We start from the raw sequence: 20413 nt of genomic DNA, 5'->3' as shown, positions 1-20413 counted from the left end.
CTGGGCAACAAATTAGCACATCATAAATACCATGTTAACTTGGTCAAAACATACACAAAAACCAATGTGTTGTTTTTTTTTCTCTAGGAATGAACTGGACTCAACCATTTCTTCTCAATCCCTAACTCTCTCAGGAATGCTATCATTCATGGCTTTTCTAATCCAAACACAAGAAATTGTTTTCTCTACTTCTTACTATAAGACCAATAGATGAGAGTATTTTAGTCTGGCACAAAATAAAATACTTTGTTATTCCAATAAAACTTCTTAGCATACTTTTACTTTTCCTAAAAGGTATTGTTAGCTTCCTTAGGTCCTGAAAGAACCCAATTACAAAATGTACATTTCCAAAATATTTTTAAAAATAAGAAAATGTACAGTGTAGTATGTATTTGCATTTAGCAAAAAATAAGAATTAACTAAATGCTTGCAAAGTAATTTGTTTCCTCTTTTTAAATACAGGAGTTCATTTCAAAAAGCTTACATAGCTTATAGGCAATATAGGGTTGTTAATGTAACACATAGTCATATGAACAACATGTAAATTATGCTTTTAAAACTTAATATTTAAATATTAAGTGTAACAGCAAATGGTATGGCTTCACATCACTACCCCATGTTCAATCTACCAGAAAGCATCATCCACTTGAGCTGATTAGTAAATGGGGGATCCTGGGGGTCCTGGGTGAATTCTCTGTCAGAGTACCATAATTGTTTAATGGCAAGTTGCACATAAATGACAAATTCTTTTAGCCATCTGGATCTGTTAAGTGGCTTCATGAACCACAATAATGTTAAGGTCAAAGAATCAGAGTGGGACTCTGTTTTGCTATTTCCTATTAAAGACAGAGAGACCCAAAGAAATGAAAACACTCAAGTGAATGAAAATTGACTTCATGAATAAAAAATGAAAACAGGAATCAAATTATATTAAGAAGGTAATGGGGATCTAGTCATGAACATTGTGACACTCTCAGTAATTACATCCTACTCACGGAAATATCTACAACTTGGTCTCTTCCAAAAGAAACAGGAATTGAAAGCACTTTTCCCTTTTGAGGGCTTCTGAGACTTCCTTCCTTCAGTGATTCTCCAGCCTCACATGCTTCATCATTAGAACCACATAAGAAATTGTCTTACCTGGCTCGGTATAACCATTAGACTACTTCCCGAATGCCAACTGGCTAAATATTGACTTTAAGCTACCAGCCATAGAGTTTTTAAGACACAAGACCTCTTCCTTCCTTTTTTCCCTCATCTACCATCCCTCCCAATGAGAACAAATATAAAATATATCAACCTTAATAAGACACTGCCCAACTGCTGTTTATAGTAGCCTCCCTTGAGTATGAATATCATTCATGTGGAAGGCAGAATCCTTGCCCTCTGAGGTGGAGGGGATTTAAGACCACGAAAACAACATAAGAAGTAACAAAATGTTTCACATAAGAAAGAAATCATTAATAAGGGCATGTATTATGTTGTGACAGACCTCACAAAAGTCAGACACTTACCACTGGACACTCTTCCCCCAAGCCACTTATATAATGCCTGACTAGATTTGGTGAAAATTCAATTTCATCATGCTATCCCCTGCCCCCAATCCATCTTGTTTCTCACGTATGATGGCATTCTCTACAACATCATCATAAAACTGAAGAGTGTTATAATTAATAGAATGGACTCCGAAGCCTAATGGCTGTGTTCAAATTCTGACTCAACTGCATAGAACAGTATGATCTTGGTCAAAGACTCAGTCAGTCTGTGCCTAAGTTCCCTCATTTATAAAATATATCCTATATAAGGTAAGACTTGCCTCAAAGTTGTTGATGAGTTAATATTTGTCAACCACGCAGGACTATACTTGCAACCTAATAAGCCTCTACCAATGTTAGCAGATATTAAAATTTTACCCTCCTCATCTGATCAACTTCAAGCATTGCAGCCTAGGATTCAAAGTCTTAAAATAGTCACATACTTCTCCAATAATAACTAATACCTAACGCATACATTTATAGTTTTCAAAGCAGTTATGTCTAATTTGTTTCATATAATTCTCACAAATATCTGAACACAAACTTAGTTCCATGTTACCCACTTGGTCTACCTGGCACTTGCCAAGAGAATCACCTGACTGTCCCGCTACCTGTGCTGAAGCATCTCTTTAGAGCTACCCATATGAGGAGCAGCTCAGTGGAGCTTCTGCCCTTGAGACTTTCTGGGGATGTTCCAACTTCAGCCCTTGGCTTTCTCTGTCCAAGGTGCTTAGTTAGTGGCCATCTCCAGATAGATAGTCACGTGGGGCACTCTCACCACCAGAGGTCACCAAAGCAAATTTCACACACATCCCATAGCTTACATTTTAAGTGTCCCCATTCCAAACACAACAGCCCAATTTGGTAGAAATCATGAGAAATTTTGGTGGGAAACCATGAGACAGAGAAAGAAATTCCATTTTTCTTTTATAGATAAGCCAAGATGGCAATGCTTATAAACTGGACTATTAGGACTCAAATCCAGCCCCTCCCACCAGACGGAACTGCTTATCTGGTGATCTCTCTCTCTTTGCTGTGACCCTTGTTGCTACCGCCTATTCCTATGAATAAGAATTCTTATGAAGCTGTCCTAAAAAGTCTGTGTATCCACAGGCATTTGTTATATGCCTCGAATGTCTGCAAGCGGTTAAATAAAAATCTTTGTAAATTCTAGACTGTGATCTAGAGGCAGGCCAGGAAATGGTTCAAAATTCTGCTTCATAATCAATATTTTTTAACTTAACTCACTACACGAAGAACTCTGAAAATGCCAGCTACTTTTCTTTCACATAAATGCTTCTTGGAGGGTAAACTCAAGGTTGGGAGAGCTTTTTAGAAAGTATGAAAAGGGAATAAACAATGTTTCATGTTTAGTTCAATCCTTACTTACATGGTGTAAAATTTTATTAGAACTAATTTAAGTAGTAATGAGGAAAAAGTGATTAAAAGTGTGAAGACTTCGGGGCGCCTGGGTGGCTCAGTGGGTTAAAGCCTCTGCCTTCGGCTCAGGCCATGATCCCAGGGTCCTGGGATCGAGCCCCGCATTGGGCTCTTTGCTCTGCAGGGAGCCTGCTTCCTCCTCTCTCTCTGCCTGCCTCTCTGCCTAGTTGTGATTTCTCTCTGTCAAATTAAAAAAAAAAAGTGTGAAGACTTCAAGACTTAACCATTTAGCAAAGGGCTTCCTTTTATGAAAAGATCTCACCAAGAGAGATAAGGCAGAGCAATTCTTTTTAAGTTAGATATTGCTTTCAACAATAATGAGGGTCACTGAAATATGCTTATTTTAAAAAAATTATTACAAGGAGAGAATTACATTTTTAACACTGCAAAAGAAGTAAAAAGTATTTTAAGGTAAAATTCCTAGAAAACAAACCAATGTGAAGAAATTCTGGGACTTAAACAGTAAAGTTGCTGAGGGCAAAAGGGTATGTTAGAAAAGATTGGGGAAAAAATGGGTAAGACTTGCATAGTTCAGAAATATACAGACAGTGTCCATTGGGGGAGAGGGTTAATCTTCATGATCATCTCCCCATACCCCAAATTATCATAAATCTAATTAAGAAGAACATGCCTGCTATGGAAACACACCTTTAAGGCATCCCCTAGCTACTAGCCCCCAATCCTGCACCCCACTTCCAACCAGATTTCTACTTCTGAGACCCTTAGATATAGAAACTCTAGAGCCATCAGAATTTCTGGAGCCACTGCATCCAAATATTTTAATAAAATATATTTGGTACACACAAAAATAACTGAGGCACAACTACAGTGGTAGCTATGAAAGATTAGTTTCAATTAAATATGGCCAAGTGATTTCAAATAATATAATCACCTACTCTGAGCCACAAAAATACATGCCCACAGCAATAAATGGAATCACCAAAGGAAACTGTTAAGTCAGGACCTGATAATCTGTTCTATCCTGTGGATTCTTAACAATATGCAGGAAATGATAAGATTCAGAGTGCTTAAGGCAAAGGTTCCTGCAACTTCACCTAAGAGAAATATGAAAGTACATGAGGTTAAACCAAAGGCATGAGCTTCCATCTTGGCCCCACTATTAAGAGGACAGAGAGGCCAAGGAAGTAAAAGATAAAACAAGAAAACAAAAAGCCACCAACACTACCACAACAAAAATCAAGTTTTTCTACTTCACTAAGAGCTGACTGAGGATGGGAAAAGGCTTTACCCAGGGCGGAAGGTACTGGTGATCATGGATTATCTTGATGGGTTACTGGGTCTCTGTCCTGCCCTCCTCCACTGTCCCATCTGACTCTGTGATCTTGGTTACAGAGATACTCTTCAAGTAGTACTTGGGCTGAGGCCGCAGAACTGGGCCAAGCCCTTTGAGGAACCAGAAAATCAAGATTACTGTCTTCTGTGGCTCTGTAACGGGGCCACGTGTCATCAAACCTGTGGAAAAGTCTCTGGTTTAGGTAACAATGAGTTGGCTTCGCATAAAAGCAAGACTCAGGAAAGGAACTACAGGTTTAGGAAATTCTTTACATGAGTGTCAAGAACACTAACAATAGAAGAGCCATGGTGCCTATTTATTTACACAGAATAGAGGAAGTTAAGATTCACTGTACATTCCAAAGAATCAGGGATTTTGTCAAAGTGAAAGGAAAAGACAAAGCCTTGGTTGTGCCGAGCAATATGCTGGGGCATCCCCACAGCAATTTGAAGACTTTAGGTAAAAAGCATAAAGAAGATTAAAAGGAACCAGAGAAACTATTCTCGGTGAGATAGCACTTTCTCCCCTGCTTCTGCCAGCTGCCCTGGTTCTACTTAGCCTAGGTCTGGCTCCTCGCTTTGGGGTCCTGAATGTCCAATAACACCAACCTCTGGAATGGTCCATCCCTTCAGGCTGAGTAGGGTCAAGTTGACCCAAGTAGTTTGAATCTAGTCCTAAGACTGAACTATATTCCCCAAACACATCATCAAACACAGAGACAGACATATGGATGAAGAAAGAGAGACAGAGATGCAGACACAAAGAGAAATCTATCCACTTGGACTGGCAGAAGAGAGTTTAACTTTTTCTTAGCCAGGAAGAGGCTAAATTTTAAACAAAGTCACTTATGTGATCACTCAACAAACAACACACTGACCATTGACCACAGGCAAGGCAGAGTTATTAGGCTCAGAGAAAAAGACAGTGCAAACAACTGTTTCTTGTTTCAATCGAGTTAAGAAGTTGCTCTGAGGCACCTGGGGGGCACAGGCAATTGAGCATCTAACTCTTGGTTTCAGCTCACGTCAGGGTCTCAGGGTCATGGGATCAAGCCCCACTTCAGGCTCTATGCTCAGCACAGGCTGCTTGAGACTCTCTCTTCCTCTGCCCCTCTCTGCCCGGCTCTCAATCTCTCTCTACAATAAATAAATATATCTTAAGAAAAAAGAAGTTGAGAGAGGCAAGAGTGCTTCACCCCCATAGGGTGATAAAGGATGTAGATTTAGGGAAACACAAAATAGTTCTACAGAATTACCCTATTTTTGTTCTCTCATGGTCTCAGAAAAGTCTGACTAGGTGATTTTATAGTAAGCAGGAGTCCTTCCATGCACAGATACTTCTCCTCCATTACCATTGCCCATTTGCTGAGGGCTTTCAAACAATTTCACTGGAATCGGGGAGGACCATTCAGAAAATCATACACAGACACAGGATGTCTTAAGTCACCTTGCCTTGGATTTTGCAGGAATGAGTGTAAAGGTCAATGAGGGGCAGTGTAAAGGTCCCCTCAGCTATAACCTGCCTAGAATTGCACACATCCATGGCAAGACCAGGACGGTGGTCCCTGAGAAGGGCAGTCAGGCCTTGTTCCCTCCCTGCACTTCCCTAACTCTGGGAAAATCACCAGCATGCAAAGTCTAGATAAGCTGGGGGGCCTTCTGATTACATAAATCCAACCCAAGCAACCATTAACAGGAAGAACCATTTGTGCAGCTTTGTAACAGCAGAACAAGAGACCCTTCCCTGAGGCCAATGTAATTACTAAACTTAAAACACTGAGTACTTGACCTTATTTTCTATCACTCTTCTATGCCCACTTTCCTGATCAGGTCATGCTTGTCTCTAGGTCTTGGCTCAGCAAAAGCGGTGGTTACAATGGCTACCTTCGATCAGATGACCCAGCTGTTCTGTTTATTAGCTGCGTTAGTTACCTTGAGCAAATTATCTAATCAATCCAAGCCTTGGTTTCCCCATCTGTCAAAGTGGTTGGTATGAGGATTTAATTAGCACACTCTTGATGATTATAGCAATTTGTTTTGGTATTATTATATATTGTTTGGGCTTCACTGAGAAGCAGACACTGAGACAAGGGTCTCTGTGCAAGTAATTTATTTTGGAGGTGACACACTTAGGATTTATGGAATTTATTTAGGAGGCAACTGACTAGTAGCAGAATGGGAAAGCAAACAGCCAAAATTGTGTGCATTACCAAGCAAGCCATCATGATGGATGCTGGGGCTTAATCTCATTGGGAAATCCCATTGGGAAATCCCAGTATAGGTATGCCCCAGTGCTAACGCCCACAGGGCTAAGGGTCTGCCTTAACTCCCTGTTACTTGTGGCTTGCCACAGCAGGCAAAGCAAGTGACAGGGGCCAGAGAAAACACTCAGGCAAAGAACTGCAGGTCTCGGAGGCTAGAAGTCCATCAGAATGCATGAAGGGGTTGTGGGTAGGGCCCTGCTAGCATCACTCCTTACCCAGGACACATTCCCCCTCCATTCTTCCCAATCCATTCAATTCCTCCTCAGTTGTAGAGCCCAGCTCTTGTCCAGGCTCCTCACTGACAGGCTCCCTGACCACAACACTAACGTCCCACACTGCTTTCCGAATGGATGACCTACCACTGTCAATAGGATGTCACCAGACCCTATTGTCATATCCTCCAAACTGCGTGTTCTCAGTGTGTCTTCAGGTTTGAGAGCACGTGCTCCAGAGTCCAAACTGGTCCCACAGACCGGCTTTAGCATTAAGTATTGTGCAAATTTATGCAAGTCACCTCAAGTAAGCCTCAGCTTCCCGCTACATAAAACGGGGTAGTAATTATAATAGCTAAACATGATCCTAGGATTCTTGTAAAGATTAAATGACTGAAAACATCAAAGTGCTTAAAATAATGCCCAGCACACAGTAAACACTCATTAAATCTTAGCTATTGTTTTAATGACAAACAGAAATACTCATTTTCTACTGATTGATAGTTTTTCTTAAATACAGGTCTAAAAGAAAAGTCAAATCACTGGCTACAATTACACACACATATTACTAGTTCATCTTTGGTAGTACTGCTCTCAAACCTTACATGTGTGCTATTACCTGATAAAGTTAATGTGCAGATCTGGACCCACAGATGGAGGCCATGCCAATGGCCTGGCCCACATCACAAACCTAAACTGTAGTCAGTCTGTACTTACAAGAAAGGCCTCACTGTCAAGGAAATCTAAACACTTATACCACCAAACTTCCATCTCTGGCTTTAGCTAGCTCATCTTACTCTAGAAAACAGGACTTGCCAGCCTCATAAGGAAATCCCACACCCCCTAGCCAACCATACCTGTTTCCACAATGCCTCTTCTAATACCCTATATACCATTTGCCCTTGCCCAAAATCCCCAGGAGAGAGTGATTCACTGTTTGTCGGGTAGTCTATCCCCTGCCCCCAAATCCATGGATTGTTTTCCTTTGGAAAAAAATACCAAACTCATTATTAATTCTCTTAGTTTTGTTATTTCACATATCCCATTCAATCCTCTAAACTTTACTAAACAGGTATTATTATTATTATTATTATTATTATTATTATTATTATTTTCCCATTTTATAGATGAGCAGAAATTTTAACCACAATAAAATCTGGCTCCAGAGTGTCTGTTCTTCAAACGAAGTTGTGAGTCAGGTTTGTCTCTGCAGAAAAGTTGAGAGTTTTTAAGGTAGTCTACAGTTTGGCTCCAGAAAATCACTTAAATTACCATTTAAATGGTCTTATTAGTTACTACCTTCAGTGGACTCATTTCCAGGTAAGCTAATCGCAGGGTAGCAGAATATGCCACCAATATATACCACTTGGCATAAACATTTTTTTCTGAGTTGGAGGCATTTGAGAAGAAGCAGATATAAGTAAAGGTCTTTGCCCTCCCCTGTTTACCTAACAGCAGGACATGAATTTATAAATGTTCCCCTCCTTCGCTATCAGGATGGACAAAAGTTAACCACTAGGGACAACCCTAGATGTGGCATCAGTGGAATCTACACAACAAACTTTACTAACTAGTCTGTATCTTCCATTAGTTCCACCATATATCTGCTTCCCATAGAAACTCAAAGTCCTTTTAGTCTTGTTATTTCTCCAAAAATGTACTATTCTTTTGTTAAGATGCTATATAAGCCCAAGTTCCTACCATCCCTTTGAGTTACTCATCTCTGTGTACTCCCAAACGCTAATAAAGTTGTTTTTCTCGTTGATCTGTCTTTTGTCAGTCAGGTTCACAGGGCTCCAACTGGAGAACCCAGGAGCACATAAGGGTATGGAAATTTTTCCTCTCCGACGAATTTGGCTATGAGTCTTGATATGAGCCTCTTCAGATTGCGGAGTGAGTTTGCCTTATAGGGATCTCAGTTCTTTGATGGATCTAAGAAGTCTTGATTTTCAGACTGTTCAGCATTTATCTGTCGTGAGGACCAGGGTGACAACTTCTAAGCTCTATACATGTCAGAGATGAAACAGAAAGTCACCCCACTATCTCTTAATAACAGATATGATACTTTAACCACCAAAAAAATTAGGAAGGACATAACCTCAGCCTGAAGAATAATAGTCTTTCCCAAGAAAGGGAAGTTGGTGACTTCCACTAAACATGTCAAAATGTATACGCATTTTGAAAATATTTCAAATATAGAAAATCTAACTACAGAAAACTTTTACTCTATCAAATCTAATTGTTTTCTTGATACAAGTCAATCTGTAGATCTAGATTTAAGAGAGTAGTACAAAGTAACATTCAAACAGCCCACTTCTTTTGGTTAATTATCATAGTCATAGCCAATGGAAACAACAAAAAATCAATTTAAGAATCAAGTAAAAAACAAAAAAGTAACAATAATAAGATTGTCATTTTTTTCTCATTCTGGGATATATACACTATACAAACAGAGATGCTGAGGAACAAAAGCCTCCATGCCTCCTCTGACTTTCTCCCACCAGGGCCAGGCACCTTGCTGGGAAATACATCGGAAAGTGCAGGTGAGGGTGGGGGGTGGGAAAGTGAAGTGCACCCTGCTTGGCATTCTTTCACACACACCCCCACCCCCAGTCCTGTCCTACAAAGTGAGGTTTAATCTGAGAATGAAGTCACATAGAAGCAAAAATATCTTTTCTACCTTTTAAGAATTGCTGGAAAAAAAGATCACTATCCCAACTTTTAGACCTGTGTTTTGCCAAGTCTCCGAAAGCTGCCTGGTCACAACATGTCACTTTGCCTTTGAAGAATGACTCTTATAAAAATGCACCTTCATACTATGTGAGACTTGACATCGATCACACCCAAGGGACTGCCACATAGGAATCATCTTCATATTATACAATCAAACTTACTATTCCTTGAGCAAAATCCCATCAGAGCTAGAAAAATCTTAATTTCTCCTAATAAATGGAAACGCTTTCTTCTGCTAAGAACCACTTAGCCATTTGGTTGTTTATCCCCCCCCCCCCCTTTACTTGTGTCCTGTGTCATTTCTAAAGTGAACACTTTTTGGAAATAGGCAAATAACGTACAAATATGTACCAATTATAGAAATGTTGTCAACCCAATTCAGAGACTACCTTAATGAAGCTTCCTCACCTGCACCAGGCTTTGAAAGACAAAAGAAGGAAAGATATTTCTAAGAAGGAAACAGCATGCATATGCTGTCTGCATAAATGTTTGAACTGTATTATTAGAGAATGTAAGTTAATTAGTCTGGTCAGTTCTGCTATAGTGCTTGTTTTGTAACAAGCAAATTTGTTCAAATGCAGTTAATATATCAGGGAACAACTGGAGCATAATGCAAATTTCCCATTTGATTATGTGCAATTTCATCTGCAAAAAGCATTAGGTGAAAGCAGGAAGCTGCACCCAGCTGAAGCAGGCTACAAAGAAATTCATCAAATGCACACACACATTCACAAACCTCAAACATCTACCAGCTACTGAAGTTCGGAGAGTATTTTAGGAGTTACACCCATTCACACCTTCAGTTATAACCTGCCTCCCAATTCCAGATAATCCTTATTCTACCACTTGACAATAATTCACAAGTTGCAATCCTCCAACAACCACTTTCACCAGCACAGTTCAGGATTTTCAGAAAGGAACGTGCCGTTATTTATTGTAGTATTTCTGCATTTCTTAACTACTTAACATGTGTAAGTGTGCTACCATTTTGTTAGGTTACTTTTTTTTTTTTTTTAATCAATGTACCACTGACCAAGTTTTCGTGAGTGTTTTGCTCCTGCCACCATCCGCACCATAGTCTCTGTGGTTTTACTGCATGATTTTGCACAGCATGATGATTTCAGGAATGCCCATGTCCTATCCTAGCAGAGCTGACTATTCCACCAGTGGAAAGTGTATGGGAGGCAGGGCAGCTAACTCAAGAACTGCTGCTCGTCAGTCACTATTACCACACTTCACTCCATGTTTCCCTCCTACAATCCTATCTTTTAACCAAACTCACCGAAGTTAGAGGCTCTCATCACTCAAGGATTTAGAACACCACATGCCCTGACCTTTCCCAGATAAGTTAGAGTAAGAGGGGACAAATCCTCTCTCTCTCAACCTATCAAATATGCCCTTGATGTCTTCTCTACCAAAAGTTGTTTTACCTTTCTTCGTGTGGAATTTAAAATCAACATTCCTTTAATTTTGGCAGTTGTTTACTTGACCACGTGTCCTTAATGTGTCAATGTTTACCTCTGATTATAGCTACTACGCAAGGACATAGACCACATTTGTGTTTGGCCAGATGCTTTTTATAAGAGAAATCAAGATAATACACAGTTCAAGTGTACCAATTTCAGCAAAGAAAGGAAGAGTAAAACTAAGAACCCAAGATCAGATGCTCTGACAATACATGCAGCTCACTGAAAAAACTGCATTTACATGCATTGTGCATGTTTCACTTCTAGACAGCATACAAGGTCAAACCACTAACTGTCAGTTACAATAAGCTTCCAAACTTCTGGTCAATTACCTGGTTAATAACAAAAGACAAGGCTATGACATCATTACAGTTATAATTAATTTACACGGACCAGCTTCCAGTTAATCAAATACATCTTTTAAAACCACTTAATTATTTTTCACCTAGAAAGCAACATTCAGCTTTGTTAAATGAAAAGCAATCTTGCTGAATTCAACATGAAAGGCTGTCAGGCTACTCTAAGACACAAAGGATGAAAGGCTTCACAGGGCATACTGCTTCAAGGTAGGAGCACTCACAGCAAAAACAAGCACAAGGTGACGGCTTATACAACACATCTGAACAATTTCCGAACATACAGAGGTTGTCAGGAAATGGGGTAAACAGGCTTTCAGGAAGAGAACTGTCCTAATGTTTTTTGTCAAAGATATATGTGCCCAGCAATATTAACGTATGTAGTATAGGACAGTAGTTAAGGGCACGGTCTTTGCTATGAATTCTATAATATGCCTTAAATTTGTTTGACTGCCACTTTCTCACCTGTAAAAGGACATGAGGCAGGCTTGTTTGGTTTTGCAAGGATTAAATGAGATTAAGTACATAAAATCATAAACTGGGAAATAATAGTGTCTTTAATCCATGTAAACAAATAAACCAAAATAAGACCTAAGATTAAAGATTTTAAATAGCTTTAAAGTATTTTTACAACTCAGTAACCAATTATCATTTTTCTGGGCTTTCTATGATCCATTATTTTTAAACTGCATCATATGATTCAAATACACATACATTTTAAAAACAGTATGGTGTATGTGGAAGGTACACGAAAGCAAAGTCATTATTTAATTAAAATAAATTTTATAATAAAGTTTCAAACCAGAGTTTCTGTCAACATTATCTGATAATTTGAGAATTTAATAAGCCTCTATTTTAGGATTAAAAATCTCATGTCAGATGACAAAAACTTTATTTTTTCCACCCTTTTAAAGTGTTACAGTCTTAACAGAAATAATTAGATTATCTTTTTACAAGAAAAATGAAACTACTGGATTTTCGTATATAATCTTGACTTCTGCTCCATGGTAAGGTGAATTAGTGCCAACTCCAATTCTGATCCATCAGCACTTATGATTTCCAATATCAATCATAAGCTGGTTCCTTCTCTAACAGACTACACGTCTTAGTGAAATGAGGGCTCATTAAAGTTCTTCGACTGACAGCCCTTAGACATAGGTCCTTAACCAGGAGACACATGCGGAGCAGCAATGCCAGCAGCATCCACCATCACTCCCTTCAAGAGGATTCAAGTAACTATGCTCACCTTTGCTCCATGCCAGAGTTCTTTACCTGCCTAAAGTCAATGAAAAAACTGATAGCCATCCCCACCCCCCCACTTAATCTCTGTGCAAGAACTGTTAGTGAATTATTTATGTGCCTGAAATTCTCCTAGCACAAGAAGTAGCCAAGAGGGAGAAGAGCATGGCTGACTTCAGAGATGCTGTGTGTTCCCACAAGGTACACGGGATGTCCACTCATCACTAGGTGGTGGGGCAGCTTGGAGTTTAGCCTGTCCAGCAGCAACAATACCTCATTCTTTCAGGAATAGGAAGCTGCCTCCCACCCTCACTGGATATGGTCCTAGTGGGGACCAACAGTCAAAGGTGTCCTTTCTCACACTAACTCAAGGGTGATAATGACCAGAAGTTAGCATAACTCTCCCCCTGGAATCTAAAACTTATGCAGAGACCAGCAACATCTGGAGCTGATAGAGCTCCAAGTACTGTCCAAATCCACCAAGTCTACCCAACACTTGAGAGCTCACTTAGCTATTATCCTTTACCAAGGCTTGGTTGGTTCGTTTTCTGTCAATTCTCTGAGTTTACCCATAAACTTTCAATAAATCTTTTGTTCTTGAATAAACTCTCTGGATACCATGGTTAACTTACTTTCTTTTGTTTGCAGAACACTACACAAAACACTACATTTGTCAAGGGCTGGCAAGCTGATCCTAGTCTATTTCAAGCATTACTAACTCTCATTGTCTCCTGGTACAGCACTCTAGCCCATGGGAGAACCAAAACATGATGTGTACAGAAGTGGCAGCAAAGATCTGCTAGAGTCATACTATCACTAGAGAAAGAGGAGTGCGCCCCGCTAAGGATGGGAGTACGAGAGCCAACTTCTGCATAAATAAGGCAAAGGCCTCTTAAAGGCATAAACTAAGTGTCTAAACTTGGATATTGGATGGAAAATGTAATCACAAAAGGAAAAATAAATCGTCTAAAATTTGTCTTTCATTTATATAAGATTGATGTTTAGAAAAAATCTAATTACTGATTTTCAAAACATATTCCTTGCTGTTGTTCTTCATTGAAAATAAGATTACTCTCCACATTTAATAAAATGTTATCACGTGGTGAACACTTCTGACTAGAACTTTGAGACAACGAATCACTTAGATTCACCTACCAAAAAAAAAAGGAAAGAAGGAAGAAATTAATTGAATAAGAGGTTTCTTCAACCTGATAGCCTTTAGGAAAGATCATAGAATGACCCCTGCATGCTTTTCTGTGGGCTTACCCCCTTGTTCCACCATCCTGTAATTTATCACATTTTTCTAATTATGAGCCCAGAGAAGAAAACCAATGAATGTGAAATTATAGCAGTAAAAGCATTAAGCAGATAATTTTATATCTCACTGTCTATATTCTTTCATTTAAGAAATATCTGAAGGCCTATGAAGGGAGAGGTACTGTCCTTTCAGGCAACCACAGCCTAGAGAGCAGAAATACAAACAGAGGTATTATGCTGTGATAATGAAAACAGGAATGCATATAAAGTTGCACAGAATGTTTACACAATAGCAAAAATAAGTTTTAAGGTTTTGTATGGGTTGTGGAGCAAAGAAAGAAAATACTGGGCAGGCATTACCCTGTGGGCAATGCAGAGGGAGATGAAATGATCCGTGAAACTCATAATCAAAAGCAGGAGAGTTATCTCACAAAAATAAAAGGATTTAAGTTATCACTTGGTGGACATAATAGCTATAAGCTAAAAATCTGGAAAGCTGAAGGTCCCTTAGTAATACAAAATTAACATACCTTGAAAGAAACAAGTAAATCTTAAATACTTTGGTAGTAAGGAAGGGACTATGTAGGCAGTATGCACAATATTTGTTCCTACACTGGTTCCAACTTAGAATCAAACTGATTCATTATAACCACATGATTGCAAATTGCTGGGATTTGCAACATTAAAAAATGTAGCAAAGTTTCTTTCAGTGTTGCCCAAGAGAATCCCTCAAGGAAAAAAGAAATCCCAAATTAGAAGTAGCTGCCAACACACACAGACCTACACACACACATACACATACCCTATATTTTATTTATATAAGGCTGAAGTCATTGTAATATGTATAAAAATTTCATTCATAACTATCCTGATATTGTGACTTTGGATTAAAAATGCATAAGTAAGTTTACACCATGCGGAAACAGCTGTTGGTATAATGAGAACATTCCTGGAGCTGAAGCCAGATTTGGGGTCAAATATGGATGCCATTGTTTACTAGTATGTGGCCTTGGGCAAATCATATAATCAATCCTGCTGAGCTTCTGCTTCTTTATTCATAGATGAGAAAAATTCCACTTACTTACTGGAGTCATTGTGAAGAATATATGAAATAGCATATTATGTGAAAGCACGTAGCACACTCCCAAAGTTTGTTTTCCAATCTCCCTTCCTCTCCATAAAGTAATGAGCCTTTCCCCCCATGGAACTGGACTTTATTGCTTCATAATTATGATGTTCATATAACAATGTCCAAGAAACTAGATGGTAAAATAGATGGTAAAATAACACCAACATGCAAACCTGAATGCACACATTGTTAGTTGACTATTATCTAGATCCCAAAGGGCTCTTATATGGCTCTTGTACACTATCTATTGCTTCCCAGAAATTTGACACATTTTCTTTTCTGAATACAGCCAAAATTATCCCACAGGCTTTGAAATATCGCCATCATGATGTTGCACAGAGCAGCTGGCTGATTGAAAGTGACTCCCCCTCCCCCACACTCCAGCTGTCACCAGGAAACCCTTCTTAATGTATGAAAAAAGACAATGTGATATTACTACCACCCCTATTAATAACAATCTTACAAATACTTAGCATTTGAGATTGTTTCTTATGAAAGCTCACTATTAACTAAAAATTAACTCTTTAAGAAAAACCCTTTACCATACAAATTGCAAACCAGCTGCTTTCATACAACAAAAAACAGAGGGACAGTAAACACAAGTAATATATTTCCACTGACTTCTTGTTTCTTTTTCCATGAGTCATCTGTAATGCTAAACAACAGCCAGTTAAAATATTAAATAACTTTAACAGTGATACAGCTGTCACGGTTTAGTGGGATCAAGAAAAACAACAACAAAAAACCCAAAAAACAAAAATCCTGAGATGATTTCTCTAAAAGCATGCATAGAACTCCTATTTTTTGTAAAATATGGGTCATAATGAAGACTGGATTTTTTTTTTTAAATAACCACTCACTCCTCTGCATGAAAAGTTATACATACATTTGACATTGCTGAAAATTCTGGGAATTATTTTCACAAATTTGTGAATCCCACTCACAATAATTCTTAATGCCATGACTTTTTAGATACAACTGTCTCTTGATGGTTTCTATCCCACAGATGAAGTGTGTCACACCCAGTTCCCTAAACTCCAGCGTTCTGGGGACAGGCCTTGGAGTATCACTGCAAAAAGTTCAAGATGAGCACCAGCAAGCAGAACTGCACCTTTCAATCTCTCTTAAGGCTTCTCATCTCCTGAGCTTTAGATTCTGCTAAAGAGGAGGTTCGCTGCTAAAAAATAAATAAATAAAAAATCTAAGGACCACTGCTTATGTGACTAGAACTGAAGCATAAAAGGAAATCCATTTCCTTAAAGCATCATTTCTCTTTTTTTTTTTTTAAATATTTTATTTATTTGACAGAGAGAAATCACAACTAGGCAGAGAAGCAGGCAGAGAGAGAGGAGGAAGCAGGCTCCCTGTGGAGCAGAGAGCCCGATGCGGGGCTCGATCCCAGGACCCTGAGATCATGACCTGAGCCGAAGGCAGAGGCTTTAACCCACTGAGCCACCCAGGCGCCCCTCATTTCTCTCTTTTAAATGACTTTTTTTTTTTTTTTTTAATCTTTTAGATGTTCTGTTCTCTTTTGTTTTGAAAGAATGTTTACGGGGTGCCTGGGTGGCTCAGTGAGTTAAGTATCTGACTCTTGATTTCAGGTCATGATCTCATGATTATAAAATCCAGCCCTGTGTCGGGCTCCCTGCTAAGCACAGAGTCTCTTGTATTCTCTCTCCCTCTCCTTCTGCCCCTCTCCCCACTCATTCATGCTTTCTCTCTCAAATAAATAAAATCTGAAAAATACATAAATAAGAATGTTTAGGGGAGCCCAGGTGGCACAGTTGGTTGAGCATCAGACTCTCGGTTTTAACTCAGGTTGTGATCTCAGGGTCGTTGAGACTGAGCCCAGCACCAGGCCCCACACCCAGCATGAAGACTGCTTGAGATTCTCTCGTTGTCTTCTGCTCACGCTTTCTCTCCAAAATAAATAAATAAATCTAAAAAAAAAAAGATGTTTATGTACACATGCACCCAAGTAATTTTACATAAATGTACAGATTATTTGTCCCCATCTCCATATTATAATACATTGCCAAGTAAACAAAATTATGAGCTGGTATGACTCAAGTATTTTCCATGCTCCTATATATTATATACACATAAAAACACAAAAGTTTTTTTTTTTTTTAAATGGAAGATAATGCACAGTGCATATTTTCACCTCCTGGAACATAGTGTCCCCTCTGCAGTAGGCTGTCCTGCTTAACTAACTGAAGAATACTTAAATATTAATCAGCCCCTGACCTTGACCTTCAGATAAACATCCAAAACAATTTCACAGAATTTGCTCTGTTATGGTGATAAAACTGAAGATAGTGTTTTTCTACCATTTTTTCAAGTTTTAGTTTTTTCCATGTTTTCTTTCTCTCACTCACAATAATGTGAAAGCTTTGACTCTTCGGAATTTTAACGTTTAAAAAGAAAAGCAGTACAGTTAGGTAATAAAAAAAAATACCTCATTTATAAAAATAGGAAATGAATGAGGTAAGGTTAGGTTTGGAGTCATAACTATCTTTCCCACCTGTGCAACTGTAGCACTTATTGGGAGACCTTCACATGGTAGACATGCTTTGCAATTTATTTCATTTAATTCATGTCCTGAGGTAAGCACACACCATGACTCCTACTTTACAAAAGAGAGAATTAAGGCTGAGAGGATGTTAATTTGTCTAATGACCTCAATAAGTAGTAGAAGCAGAGTTCAAAACAAAGTCTGACCAAAACCACTGCTATAGATCTGCCCATTGTACACAGAGAACAAGAACATTATTTAGGACCTTTGAAAAATGAATGTTTCATGATGGGACAGTGTTAATTTAGTGGTAGTATTAACAGAATTATTTACAGAAGCAGCTATCCAAAGTGACTCATGTTTATCTGCAAACTCTCACCCACAGTATCTAAGAGCCATGGTGTGGCTCAGGAGCTGTGTGCTCTAATTAAAGTGACACGCTGTGCAGGCCATGGTGTGGCACTGACCCTTCTCAAACTTGAATGAGTCTAGATTTTATGGCAACTGCTTCAAATCCTAAATATTTCTCTTTACCCCCCAACAATGGACCCCTGAAAATGGAAGAGAAAGACTGTAAGTAAACACTGCAACTGACTATCTGAAAAAAACCAGCAGGTAAAGGGCACAGCTAATTTAGTTCCTGTGATGCTTCCAGAAAACAGGGGTATAGGGAGTAGTTATGATGAGGCCTCCTCTACTTCCTGGACCTACATGACGCATGGAAAAGGAAGAAAAGGACAGAAACATCTTCATCCTGGGCTTCTGCCCTCAAGTCATAAACACGCCTTAGCAAGAGGGCTAAGGCTTATCTTTGGTTATCCACCCAACTTCTTTACCAAGTTCTAGAACAGAAGAAGGTACGATTAAGCTGAAAAGACCAAAAGGCCAAAGAATTAAGACTATTCTTTAATGCAATACTCATGCCATTCTTAAAAATACTACAGTTCCAGGGGGCCTGGCTGGCTCAGTCCGTAGAGTCTGCAACTTTTGATGTTCTGGTGGTGAGTTCAATATCACACTAGGCATGGGGTCTACTTTAAAAAACAAACAAACAAGAAACTGTAAAAAAAAAAAAAAACAAAAACAAAAAACAAAAAACCTACAGCCTAAATAGTACTGGTATTAGTACATGCAGCTATAACTTTCAACAGAATATCTTGGCATCCAACAATCTCGACTATATAGACTATAACTAGAATCCAGAAATAAACAAGTAAAAAGCCCTCTAAGCCATTGTCATGATATTCAGGCACTTCAGCTCACACTGAACACCATGAAAATCCTTCCAGCACAATCCAAGTAGTTAATTTTACGCAGTTCTAACAAGCTATTAAATAACATCTCATCTCTGAGTGTTTAATGTGTGTTAGTGTTAAACTTACTTTCCCTGCATTTTCACAGTGCATATTTACAGCCCTTTGAAGGTCTTACACCTAGGAAAGGGTTCACGTGGTTTCACATTCCATTCTGTTATTTCTCCTCTTTATCACGACGGCAATAATTCGCATTAGAACCCACATGCATTGAATTACTGCAAGTCTGGTTAAAACAAATTTCTGATTCAGTAAATCTAGGATAAGACCACAAAATTTCCATCCTAACAAGTTTCCAGGCGATGCTGATGCTAGTAGTTCTGGGACAATTAGGAGTGTATTGCTATTCTTCTTTGTAAAATTACTTGCTTCCCCAAGCTGCCATGTGAGCAGCAAATTAGAAGTCTTTAATAGTTTACTGGAACTAACAAAAGAAAAAAAAGACATAAATGTGAGACGTTAGACTTTTAAGAAGCAATTGCAAAGAACTAAAAGCAGCAAGATTCAGCTGTCACTGAGCGTCCTGCAAAAAATATCTACACAACTCGGTGACCAAATCATGACACTGCAGTAATTCCTTCTAATAGCAATCCTGAGTCTTCAAAAGTTATGGGCAGTTTGGAAAAATGAAGCTTGTGATCCGTTTTTGGACAGGATTGACTAGAAAAATGGTTAACTCCACAGGCGGATTTCCTACCCCCTACTAAGAGAAATACCACTATTTAGGTTAGGATTGTGTTTGCCGCACACACTGTTGGAGAAAAAGAGCTACTCTTCCAACATCCGAAACTGCAAGTTGCTGCTGATGCAACTTCACTTTCACTTTTCCTGCCTTCAGAAGGAATCTTTTTAAAACTCCCACAGAGCCAACCCCATCTCTGAGCACGTCGTTCCCAGCTCGGTCGGCCCCGAGAAGAGACCGGGGTGCAGACGATGCGACCCCTGGTCGACTCTTTGCGCGAAGCACCCACCCGGCTCCCAGACTTGACCAGGGTGCCCAGGATGCGGAAGGGCGCCACCAACCCGGCCCCTGGCCCGACCCCAGGGAAGTGCCGACTGGCGCCCCGCACCCCCTCACCGCCCGGCGCCGCGGCCCTGGAAAAAGGGCGAGAAGCACCCGGCAGAGCCGACAACGCAAGGGGTGCCAAACAGACTCGGAAACTCACGCTCTCTACGGCCCCCGCCTGCGTCCACACGTCTTCACGCGCATGTGCGTCATCACGCACGAGCGCCAGATACCGAATGCTCCCCGTCCCAGCGGGGGTGGGAGGGGGACGTAAAGTGAGAGGGCCAGCCTCCCGCCGCGCATGCTCAGTGGCGCTCCCGCGCCCTTTGTGCCCCGGCGGGGTGGGTGTGCACACCGCGTGCCGCGGCGGTTACCCCCGGTAGGTTACGAGGGTTCCGCGGGAGAAGGTTCGTCAGAGAGCACCGGCTCTAACCGCCTGCTCCGAGTGACATGGATAAAAGTCCTTCCTGCCATAAATGACTGGTGGTCGCCTACTCACACATGAAGCAAAGGAACGACCTGCTTTCGAGGGAACGGACATGGAGACAAGCGGTTAGTGGACCCCTGTGGCTGCTGAGGAACTGGCCCACCCCTGCCGTCAGGGTCCTGCTGCTGCGTGGAGGAGTCGGACACTGGTTGTGAATTCCTGTGGGGG

The 20413-nt window shown here is 39.9% G+C and overlaps 1 protein-coding gene across 4 annotated transcripts in view; it reads right to left on the bottom strand.

Annotated features, from left to right (window-relative positions):
- Positions 1-20045, bottom strand: part of RHBDD1 (rhomboid domain containing 1) — a 123146-nt gene extending 103101 nt beyond the window's left edge. Inside the window, exon 1 of one of the 4 annotated variants that reach the window (XM_046019783.1) lies at positions 19919-20045. The gene's annotated coding sequence lies outside the window, so the exon portion shown is untranslated. Of the gene's footprint in view, positions 1-19723; positions 19821-19918 lie in introns of those variants that run through there. The other 3 variants (XM_046019782.1, XM_046019786.1, XM_046019785.1) reach the window with 3 other exon arrangements.
- Positions 20046-20413: the final 368 nt, after the last annotated feature.

This window comes from Meles meles, chromosome 9 (assembly GCF_922984935.1).
Source record: "Meles meles chromosome 9, mMelMel3.1 paternal haplotype, whole genome shotgun sequence".
Lineage (NCBI taxonomy): Eukaryota > Metazoa > Chordata > Mammalia > Carnivora > Mustelidae > Meles > Meles meles.
This window is presented reverse-complemented; position numbering and strand designations above follow the sequence as displayed.